Here is a 12,650-nt window from a genome sequence, read left to right as displayed (position 1 = left end):
AAAGAAGTCAGTCATCGTACCTTTAGTTAGCAAATACAATGTGCTCAATCTTGTGTTCACCCCTGTGAAGGCCACACAATAGACAACAAAATAAAAACAGAAAAACAAAAGCAGAAAAAAGCAAAACAATAGCAGAAAAACAAAATAAACAGAAACATAAGAGTAATTTATTTATTAGCTTTAGTACCTTTCTTAACCACTGTACCACCAGGGCTCAACTCTACAGTCGTGGGCTTGGTGCTTGGAGTACCTTTCTTGAGGATTTTTTGGAGTCTTCTACATATAAGTTCATGTTATCTGTGAAAAGACATAATTTTACTTCTTTCTTCCTAATTTGCATATCTTTTTTTTCTGTACTTGTCTGATTACTGGTGAAGACTTTCAGTCCAATATTGAATAGCTGTGGTGAGAGCAGGGATCCTTGTCTTGTTTCTCTCCTTAAGGAAGCCTATTCTTTCTTCCTTTAGTATGGCATTAGCTGTGTGTTTTTTTATAAATGCCATTAATTATACTGAGAAATACCCCTTCTATTCTTACTTGTTGAATGTTTTTATCATAAAAAGTTATTGGATTTTGTCAAATGCCTGCTCTGTTATGATTGAGATGATTGTGTGTTTATTTTCCTTTATTCTATTAAAGTGACATATAGGCAAGTGTACAGACACCTAAGTTTGCTAGTGGTTACCAGGGGTGGACTAGAGAGAAGGGGAAAGAGGACTCAATGCTTAGGGGACACTGAGTTTCTGGTAGAGATGATGGGAAAATTTTGGAATGGATAAGGGTGATGGTTGAACAACAGGATGAACATAATAAATGTCACTATACTGTACGTATATTGTTGAAATGGCAAATGTTTTATTATGTATATACTTACCATAATAAAAACAAAACAATACAAAACATGAGAGGTATGGTTTCTTTCAAGAAGGGGATTTATAAAACCATATAAAAGGCTTCAAAAGGAATTACTGAATTTCTCTGCATAAACTAAATGCTGTGATACTTCAAACTGGAATACCCTGATAAAACCTTACAGATACCAGCAGCAGCAGCAGTGACTACAACAACAGTAACAACTTCGAGATCTGGGAGCGTTAGGTTTGATTTGGTTAGATGAAGAGGTGAATTCAGATAGAGGGGAAAACTGAGAGAAAATTCATGGAGAAACTCATGTGTTCTAGGTAGCTTTGTATATCACCAAAGGAGGAGGTATTCTGCCCTGACTAAACCAGGCGATGAACTTGCGGTGCGGTGGGATGGAAGGTGGGTAAATAGAATTTGGTCATACTGTGGATAGCCAGGTACACAAAAAAGCTAAGTTAGGAGTTTGTAAACAGAAGAATTATAAGGACAGAGACCATTAATTTTATTTGTCAATAATATGCAGAAATTATTTGGGGTGGGGAACATGCAATTTAATCTGCATCTTGATATTGGACTCTAGTTTTTATTCAGAATTGTCGCATCTACTCTAGCTTTCCGTTTTTATAATAATCTCTCTACGTGTCTAGGCACATTGCAGTCTGAAGGTAGAAGGACCCATAGAATATGGGTTGGTAGCAACTTAATATTGAAGGAATAAAGAACTTCAAGCACATTGATTACTGATTCTAAGTGGGAGTAACAAGTTGCTGAGTAGGTCAAAAACATTTGATAGCTGTATGGTGTCTTTAACTTACTTTAGCATATTTCCAATAGATAATCGCACATCTTTGTTATACCCTAGGTGAATTCAATTGTCCTTTTCAGGAATTTACAACCCAGAGGTGGTACCTAGCTTTGCAACAAAAGGTACTTATCCAGAGGCAAGTACTACAAACACTTGACTTGTTTTTATTTCTGATTAATACTGGAAGGTTTAATAAGCATTAGATCTGGCCTTTTATTGAAAAAATTGTTAATTAGAAAAATAGATTTTGGAGATAGGTTCATATTGTTTAAATTAGTAGTTTTTAAAATATGTGGATTGCATAAAATATTACAAGAATAAAACATAAGAATATAATGACGCCTCTTGCTGTTAATGAGTTAAGGATGGCACCCTATATCCATCAACCGGGCCGGAGGATTTCTGATCTCTTGGTGCTGACTAAACCCCATTGCCCTGGAGTCAATTCTGACTCGCAGCAACCCTATAGGACAGAGTAGAACTGTCCCGTAGAGTTTCCAAGGCTGTAATATTTACAGAAGCAGGCTCCTACATCTTTCTCCCTCAGAGCTGTGGGTGGGTTCAAACTGCCGACCTTTTTGGTTAGCAGCTGACTGCTTAACCACAGTGCTGTCAGGGCGCCTTTGGTGCTTGCCAGGTGGATAAAAATTAAACCTGTACCTAGAACGTTACTATGCCTATATTGAAACCCTCATGCCGTGGCAAGTGAAGTCAAGACGTCATGAAGCTTAGGGAATAGAAACTATATGAAAAAACTTGGTGTCAGTTTGCCTAATAATGTTCTTTTTAAAAATCTGAATGTGTAGTAGAGCTTTCCTTTCATTAATACCTGATAGATTGTAAGAGAGTACCAATCCTTAAAAAAAAAAATTTTTTTTTTTTTTACTATCCTAAAATTTTTTCAAATGGCTAGCATTATCTATTATAAAGAAGTCTCTGGGTAGTATAAATGGTTAACACACTTGAGTACTAACAAAAAGGTTGAGGTTTAAGTCTACTCAGGAATGCTGCAGAAGAATGGCATGGCAATCTAGTTGTATAAAACCAGCCATTGAAAACCCTGTGGAACAGAGTTCTCTTCTGACATACATGGGATCACCATAAGTTAGAGTCCTCTCTATAGCAGCTGGTTTTTCATCTCTTATAAAGAATCTTAGGGTAAAGGTACATGGCCAAATATGGCTTAGATTAACTTGCAATGATTATTGAGAGAGGGTGAATAACTAGGCCCAAGAAATGTCTCAAAGGCACTATTTGGCTAAGTTAAGAATGCTATTCTTGTAGGGAAAAATCTTTATCACTGCGAATAACATGGAAATAATTTGCTTTATGTGTCAGAAATTTTGAAAAATATCTGCAAAATGTGGTGTGGGCTATCTGTCTTAGTCATCTAGTGCTGCTGTAACAGAAATACCACAAGTAGTGGCTTTAACAAACAGAAATTTATTTTCTCACAGTTTAAGAGACAAGAAGTCTGAATTCAGAATGCCGGCTAGAGTGGAAGTCTCTTTCTCTATTGGCTTTGGAGGAAGGTCCTTGTTTCCTCTGAGCTTCTTCTCCTGGGCAATCTTCATGTGGCTTGGCATCTCTCTTTCCTGGTCTCTGCTTCTGCTCACTTGTTTAAACTCTTTTATATCTCAAAAGAGATTGATTCAAGATACAACTTATACTACTGTATTTTAACTCAAATAATGACCTTTTTCTATATTTGTTTGCCAACCACACCCTCCCCCTGTGAATTATTTTCTTAAGCAGGTTATGCTAATTTTTTTAAACAACAATATGTGAAAAAAAAATTAGTGTAGTCGTGCTTATAAAAATACCTCATGGGGGAGGATGAGGTTGGCAAACAAATGTAAAGACATGTTATTTGAGTAAAAAAACGGTAATCAGTTTCACTAATAAAACAAAGACAATCCATTCCCAGGTAGGATTATAACCACAGGCAAAGAGGTTAGGATTTACAATACATATTTTTGTGGCACATAATTCAATCCATAACACTATCCTTTGTGTTTTGGTATGTACGAAGTATGTTTGGAGCCCTTGTGGCACAGCGGTTAAGATCTCTGCTATTAACCATAAGGTTGGCAGTTTGAATCCGCCAGCTGCTTCTTGGAAACCCTATGAGGTAATTCTGCCCTGTTGTACAAGGTCGCTGTGAGTCCCGATCAACTCAACAGCAACAGGTTTTTTTTTTTTTTTTTTAAAGTATGTTTTGGTATGTGTGAAGCAAAAGTCATTCTAATAAAAAATACAAAGAAACCAAGTCCTACACATAGGGTTGGAGTGTAGGTTAAATGTTAGCGCAGTTGGCAGGTGGAAATTTTGACTTACTAACTATTGCTGGGATTCCATCTTAGTATTTTTGGCTTCCAGTTGTCATGTGCAGCCTTTTAACAAAAGTAAAAGCTTGGCAAAGTTGGCTCTTAACCAAGCAAACTCAACTATCTTAGCTGACTTTGGGCTGCCATAAGCTAGGATAATACGCTTTTAGAAACACAAGTAAAACTTTCCACAAAAACGGCTTTCATTTATCGTTCTATTTCTATTCTCAAAAGACTCCTGAATGTCTAGTTTCACAAAGTAAAACTAAATTTCATGTTTTCTTCTTACTTCATCTGGCTTGAAAAAAAAAACACAACAAATGTCTGTACAATTTCTGACAAACCATATCTCAGATTTAATACATCGCCTTTCTCACGGTCAGGCACACATCTTTTGCAGAGAAAAATCAATGAACATGTAAAAAGATGAGGGACTTCTGTTTTTTTTTTTTTTTCTTTTTCCTTTCATTTTTAACTTTTTTAATTACAAATTAACATGAATTATTATTTCCAAAAAAAGTCTATATTAAAAAACAAAAACAAAACCCTGGTCTTTGTTTTTGAGAGATGTTTCTTTTAATTTTGAAAGCAAAATAAAACTTCACAAAAGGTTAAAGATTTTTTTTTTCCTCTGAAAAAATTTTTTTGGTGTCTTTCAGGTGCTAGTCACTCCCAGGAAAAGATAATTCGGGAATCCATATGGGAATGATGAGCACTAATGTGTATATAACAGAAAAAAGAAAAAAAAAACAAAAAAGAACAAAATAAAAGTGGCTTGGACAATACAGATGTTCATAATAGGCCTTATTAAACTTTACATAGTAGGCAAGATTATATCGTATTTTTCTCTTACTTAAAATGAGCTATGAAATTAAGCAACCACCATTTATATGATGTCTACATGACAAAATTGTCATTGATTCTTGTGGTTCACTGATCTGCAGAAACTCATCCTCACGATCTAAAATGGTGGCTAGGATACCAGCCATCATATCAAAGCACCAAGCAACAGGCTGGGTAAAAAGACTGAAAGATTATGACTCTTCTGCTAAGGATAATTCCTGAAGTCTACATGATGATTCCACCTACGATTTCCTGGCCACACTAACAATAAGAAAGGCTGGAAAATACAGTATTTTAGCTCAAAATTTGCCCAGTTAAAAATTAGAGTTCTTAGGACTAAGGCTAAAGAGGCTATGAAGAAGAAAGTAGCAGTTTGCTACCTACCAACAAATATACTGCTATCTCTGCTCTAAAAAAGCACCAAAAAAAAAAAAAAAAAAATCCATTGCCATCAAGTTGACTCTGACTCATAGCGACCCTATAATTCTGAGTAGAAGTGCCCCATAGGATTCCAAGGCTATAATCTTTTACAGAAACAGACTGCCACATCTTCTTCTGAGGAGCAGCTGATGGGGTCAAACCACTGACCTTTGAGCTAACAGTGGAGCCTTTAACCACCATGCCACCAGGGCTCCTTTTCTATAAAGACACAGAGCCTAATAATTAAAAAAAATAGTTTTCTCTATTTAAATAATACATTTAGAAGAATTCACACTTTCTAAGCCCCCTATATGGAGCCCTGGTGGCATAGTGGTTAAGAGCTATCTATGGCTGCTAACCTAGAAGTTAGAATCTACTAGGCGCTTCTTGGAAAACTTATGGAGCAGTGCTACCCTGTCCTGTAGGGTTGCTATGAGTTGGAATCAACTGGACAGCAAAGGGTTCGGTTTGTTGTTTTTGTTTTTTGGTTAAGCCCCCTATATATGACAGACATTTTGATCTCATTTAATCTTTTTTATTGTCTTATGAGATACATTGTATTTTCTTTTTGCATAAAGCCAAACAGGTGCCTATGTAATCGAAGTCCAGCTTTGCCTATTTCAGGGTTTAATCATTGTGAATACTACTTCCTAACAAGATTTCCTGTTGCCACTGTTTTAAGAAGGCTGAGAATCAGCTATGGAGGACAGTGTAATAATGTTGACATATTTTTCTCAGCAGAGTATGTTTTTTTCAGAGCTAAGAAGTCTTATTTTCAGTTTCCATTTTGGGTAGTATAATTGAAGAGGTGACTCAAAAGCAAGCAGGGCCCACGAGAACCTAGGACAAGAATATCATTGACAACAACGTGTGAATTTTTACCGCATCAATCAACATAGTGGTAAAGAGAACCACTTGCCAGAATAGCTGCTCTCAATTTGAGATGAATGCTCTTCCTTAACTCGCATTTCACAGTAATGATCCAGAAAGGCTGAGCAAGTACAGCCAACTGAGTTCTTGGGAGGAGAAACTTTTAAAGCTGCATCCTCATATCTATGGGGTGAGTAAAATGCCTTACTCATTCTGTTTATTACATAGGATCCTATTTTAGGTTAATGCTTACTCATACCAGGCACATGTGGCTAAAAACATTAAAGTAAGTACAACAGATGAGAAACACTAACTAGAGGAGGGTTAGGACTGAAGGAGGCTCCAGTTTATTGGTGAGACCGGCTAATTTACAATTAATACTATGCCTGTAGGGTTAGCCCAGGAGGCCTGTAGAGCCCAGTCATCTGACAATGACTGTCTGGCCCAGCTGAAGATATAAATCTATCATTACGTTGATTGAATGGAAACACCGCCTGTATCTCTGGTGGTTTACTTTGTTCATAAGCAGATATTATCAATTCTTCCAAATTCATGTGCATTCTCCCTGGAGCTCTTTTTTAATATGTTATCATCAAGAACATTCTGTAAGAAAATGTGTTTTCCCCTGAACAGGTCATTAAGAGAATCCCATGTACCCAGCTACAGATTAAGTGTATTTGGAGGAGATAAGCAGGCACAAGGCCTCATGCGTGATGATGTGCTTAATGGTTACAGAGACTATGTGAACTATGAAGGCTAGGAATTTGCTTTTTTTCGCCCTTAGGCAGTTCACTAGTTCCGGAAGCATTCACGGAAACCACCTCTGGTAATTGCTTCAAATGACCAAAAGTTGTGGTCAGAACTGTTCTTAGAGTCTTTCTGGTTCCCTATACTTACAAACACGCTTAAGGGCACTTAATGAATAACCTTTTACTGATGTACCACCCTTTCATTACCACCTGGGCTTAGAAGCAAAAGACATAAAGGTGAGAATTATTTTCTTATGAGTTCAGCCCAGCCCTTCAGTAGCGGTGGCACTTTGTAGATGGCATCTATCAGTGGGAGGATAATTATACCTTAGGTCATTTTAGGCAGAGCAGGCCATAAAATGAAACACTATAAAATCTTTGGGCTTATAATAGTACCATGTCATAAATTCTCCCTGTGGAGATACAGCGCTGGTGCCTGCTTTACATTTATAATGTACACAGTGGAACAATGCACTAAAAAAAAAAGAATATCCAAATTCAGGAATTATTCTTCCTGTATTATTAAAGAAATCACTTAAATGCTTGGGCACATGGATTTTGAATCTCACTGTGGGATTCTTATAGAGAAAACACATACAGACACACACACACTTTTGAAAAGATCTAGCCTATTAACAAAACCAAAGTTTCCTAGTTTAAGAAGCCAGAGTACCTCTTTGTCCTGAGTGAAGAAATAAGAAAACTACTGTGCTGGCCTCACAATTAAAAAACAAAACAAAAACTATTCATTTTCTTTTTTTTCTTAGAGTGAATGTTATTTTTCAATTATTTAAAAATTAAAAAAGTGTTATTTATGTAACCCAGAATAAGTTACAAAGGGTGATATGAAATAAGTCTCAGGTAGTCCCTGTCAGGTAAAAATTCAAAAGCTTTCATATAAATAATAATATCAAAAAAAAAGCTTTGATTCTATTTTAATGGTTTGATATGGGTCCTATCTAGTGTTGGGAGTTCTTGGTTTCCTGTTGTAACTCTTCTGACTTCAGGGTCACCGTCTCCATACTCTTCTGAAGGATATGACCATGGTCCTCCAACCTTAATAACTCAGGACAGAACCTTAAGTCATTCTCTTCTTTATACTTTCTCCTAATATCCTTATTATACTGGAATTTACCATCTAAATGCCTCTTTTTCTACTAGTCAAATTTAAATACAAAGAAGTTTAGGACTGAGTGCCTAATAGCCTTAAAACCCAAGCAACTTCTTTCTTTTCATTCTAGAGTTACACTGTCCAACACTTATCCCCTCGCCACATGTGGCTGCTCCAAAACCCAAACCTGTTGCCTCGAGTCAATTTCAACCCACAGTGACCCTATAGGGCAGAGTAGAACTGCCCCATAGGGCTTCCAAGGAGTGCCTGGTTGTTTCAAACTGCTGACCTTTTGGTTAACAGCCATAGCTCTTGACCACTATGGCACCAGGATTTCCATGTGGCTATGCTCGATGGCACTAGAAAAATGGCACTGGGTTTGTTTTTTTTTTTTAACTAAGTACTTGAAATACGGCTTGTCCCAACTGAGATGTTCTGCAAGTGTGCAAAAAAAGAAGTAAAATACCTCACTCATTTCTCGTATTGATTATGTATGAAGTGATAATATTTTGGATATAGTGGGTTAAATAGAATACAATATTAAAACATATTTTTTGAAAATATGGCTACAAGAAAACATAAAATTACATGTAGGTTTACATTTATGCCTCACATTATATCTCTCCCAGACAGCATTGGACTAGACAAAATCTTCTCAGGAACTGAGACATCAAGAGAAAGGGAAGAAGCTTTCTCTTCCAACCACTCCAAGTTCTTCCATGGCGATAGGATGCTCCACTTGAACATCAGTTTAGAGCAATTTTGGCTCTCTTAGCCTATTAATTCTGCTAGAATTATCCTAGGTTTATGTGGTTCTTCCCCTACCTTTTATTATGTCCCAGTGAAATCTCTTCCCATCCTCTTCCTTACTTTCGCTTCCCTTGTGCAAAAATTTCTATCAGTAAGATAAGTCAGTGTGTAGGTTTTCTATTTCCACAAATGGAATCTTTGTTGCCAATGTACATGCAGAGCTTTACACTCTTTATACCTCTGTCAAAACTCAGTAATATGATAGTATCCTCACTCTTTCATTCTCCCTATGACTCTCATGTGGTCTTCTGGGTTATATAAACCAAAACAAAACAAAAAACCCTAAACCCATTGCCATCGAGTCGATTCCAACTCATAGTGTTTTATGACAGAGTAAAACTACCCCATATAGCTTCCAAAGACAGCCTGGTAGATTTGAAATGCTTACCTTTTGCTTAGGAGCTGTAGCACTTAACCCTTATGCCCCCAGGGTTTCCCCTGTGTTATATAGTTTCACTTCTTTTCCAGAAGACATCTCTACAGTAAATGTCTCTTCAGTTCCCTTGGACCCTAAGCCCTATGAGCAGAAAATGGGCCAGCAGAGCACAGTTAAGCTTATCTTGCTTCTTCTCTTAGCCAGGTTTTGTGGGATCCAGGTTTGGGGATGTTCTTTAAGAAAAAAAAAACATATGACTACAAATATAAAATTAAGTTCAGGGTATTGGAAGGGGCCTGCACAAGGAAGAGAACTAGATATTAAGCTTCAGTTGTTTCCATATTAAATTTGCATCTACAAGAAATCATTTACCTCTTACATTCAGATTTTTTTTTTCCTAGATATAGGAGCATCTGATTCCCAAGAAAATTTTCCTGAAGAAGTGTCTGTCACTTTTCCACTTGGCTGAGGCCTGTGTGTAAAAAACTATGGTGAATTACCTCAAAGTCCTACTTCCAATTACCCTCATTCCCAGTTCTTTCTTTCTCTGAAGTTCCATCAGACACATTTTGACCACTAGGCTTTTTAATCACATATTTTGTTGTTTGCGTACTTGAAATTATTTTGAAAGGAAGTTAAATCTACAGGATCTTTTATAGTAAAGTAACTTTCTCATTTACTTCCACAAAATTTTTGAGCATAAATTGTAATGAACATATTAAAATGAAGATTGTCTTGGGCTTTTTTTTTTTTTTTTTTGATGGTTATTTGAAACTGAAAATATAAGAACAAAGATTTTCAACAATAATGAGAATGAGATGTTTGGAGAAAACTTTGCCTATACCTCCTACTTGGAGCCCTGGGTGGCACAGTGGCTAAGAGCTTGGCTCCTCATAGAAAGGTCAGCAGTTTGAATCCACCAGCCACTCCTTGGAAACTCTACGGGGCAATTCTACTGTGTCCTAGATGGTCCCTATGAGTCGAAAATGACTCAGTGGCAATGGATTTGGTAACTCCTACTTCAAAGAGTGATGAATAAAATACAATGTACTTACATTTAATATTATATTTGACTGATGTGTGTGTGTATAGATATACAGGTATAACTGAGTTGGCATCGAAGTAATGGACTTCTCAAATAATCCCCACAGGTAAAGTTTTAAGGTATATGAGTTCACAATAGAAATATCACTACACCTAAGTGGGCAGAAACAACAAACTTTTGAAATAGTTATAAAAAGACTGCAGATATTGCAATTTAAAATATATGATATAAATTGGTTTAATCTTTAATATATTTAATATAGCCTTTAAGGTATTTAAAGAAATAATAGAAGAAAAAGGGAGTAAAAATAAAAATATTAAAAAAACAAAATAATGCTCACATAAATAAAACAAAAATTTGAAATTTAGTGGACAAATAAATAATAAGTCCAGGCACCACTGAAAAGAGCGGCCTGGAAAAAAGATTGCAGGTCATCACCTAGAAGGAGGATCATGTAGACAAAAAAATGTAAAAACAGACAAACAAACAGCAATGAACTGCTAAAAGACCTAGAATAAACAGTGCACTGTGCTGCAAAGGCTCCTATCTCCAGATTAACCAGGATAAATAAATAGGATAAATAAAAAGAAATGGAAATTTGATTAAAAGCTGACTTTCAACAGAAATGGAAGTAAAAGATATAAATCTACTATCCTTAAGGTCTTAAAATAATTCCCTATCTATATAAACACTTTGATTAAAAATGTATTAAAAATTAATAGACCCATATAGGGCTAAGTGATTTATTAATGAAAATGTAGAATAATGGTTAGAGGAGAGGTACTTAGATATTTGTTGATTGTTCAGTAAGGGAATGTGAAGATTCTTTGTAATGTCCAGGCACAAACCCTCTGTGTTCAGGTCCAGGAGCCATCTTTTCATGTCCTTTAATTTCAAATGTATCATAGCTTACTAGTTTCATATCTCCCATCACAAGAAATAGGCTATTACTGTTATTACTCAGTGCCATGGCTCTTCAGTACCTGTTTATACTGAAACAGTGTAGACCTTCTTGCTACCACAGTTCCCTAATACCAGCTATTCAGTGCTGGTTGTATTATTACTTATGACACTGCATCATTCATCATGCTTGCCCATGGAACAGGCTTCCAATGACGTTCTTAAAAGATGTTACTGTGTTATTTTGAAGATGGCGATGAATGCATGTCTCACCCAGAGTAAACAGAAACATGTGAATGAATTTTTTTTTTTTTCTGGGCATGTCCTATTTAGAGTATATAATGTAATAGTGTAAAAGTAGAATAACACAACTTCCAACAGTATCTTCCCCTGAAATCTTGATCTTTTTTTCACATACTACCACCAGCAGTTAGGAGGATAAGTAAGGGATCTGTGGGCAGAGTGAGGGGAGTATCTCATCCACGTAAGAAATGCCTTTCCTTCATCTGTCATGGCTTGAAACTGACCTGGGAGAGCACCAAGTCACTACATCATTTGGAGGGCAGAGAGGAGGACATTAATCAGAAGACTCCACTGGCATTATGAAACAGTGATCTAGAAACTCATGATATCGGAGATAGATGTGAGCAGCCATGGAAGACTGGCTGATGCATGGTGTGGAGCCTGCTGAGGGATGAGTGCCAGTGTTGGAGGGCGCGCAGGATTAAAGGTATCTGTGACCACCCCCACCACTCTCATGTACTATAGACACAAGATGGCATTGTACTTGGAGCATATGTGTGAGAACAAAACTGGGCCTATACATGTGGCTCAAACCCAAGGGTCTGTGGTGGTAACCCAGAGCTCCAAACTCCTTCTGTGTTGAAAATGACAGTCACCCCAAATCAGCATGTCAGCATCTTAGCGGTGGCTTAATCTCATGTGATCTCACTAGAGAAATACTTAACCAGACAGCGTGCAATCCATTTGCCAGACAGCCTTCCAGAACCAGAGTCTGGCCATGGACCCTGGGATAACCCCGTAAGTGTCAATACTGGAACAGATGGGGTCATTAGTTGAGTCCAGTTTTAATGGCAGAAGAGAGTCAGAGAAACCCAAAAAGATAAAAATGGGGACCAAAGCCATTGCAGATCCCAATCTAGGCTTGGGGTGTCTCACTCAAATAGCACAACCAGCACAAGCTTGTCCCAGGTACTGGAGCAAGGCATAGAAAATGTTGAACAAGGCACTTCCAAAAGTAGGGGCTACCTGAATAATGAGGCTTTGCTTGCCTGGGTCTGAAAGTACTATTTTCTACTAGTTCTGTATCACCTTCAACTTCCTCCCCAATGCAACTTCTGTCCTGATACTCTTATCTTTTCACAATTTCCTTTTCTGTTGCAAACCATCTGAAACGGCTTCTCTGACACGCACTCACACACATGCTCCATCTCATATACTATTTCTAGAGCCTCTGCCTACCGCTTCTGGCTGTCTACTGTGCATGTCTAAAGAAAGGTGAGGAAAAAA

This window comes from Elephas maximus, chromosome 8 (genome assembly GCF_024166365.1).
Source record: "Elephas maximus indicus isolate mEleMax1 chromosome 8, mEleMax1 primary haplotype, whole genome shotgun sequence".
In the NCBI taxonomy this organism is placed as follows: domain Eukaryota; kingdom Metazoa; phylum Chordata; class Mammalia; order Proboscidea; family Elephantidae; genus Elephas; species Elephas maximus.
This window is presented reverse-complemented; position numbering follows the sequence as displayed.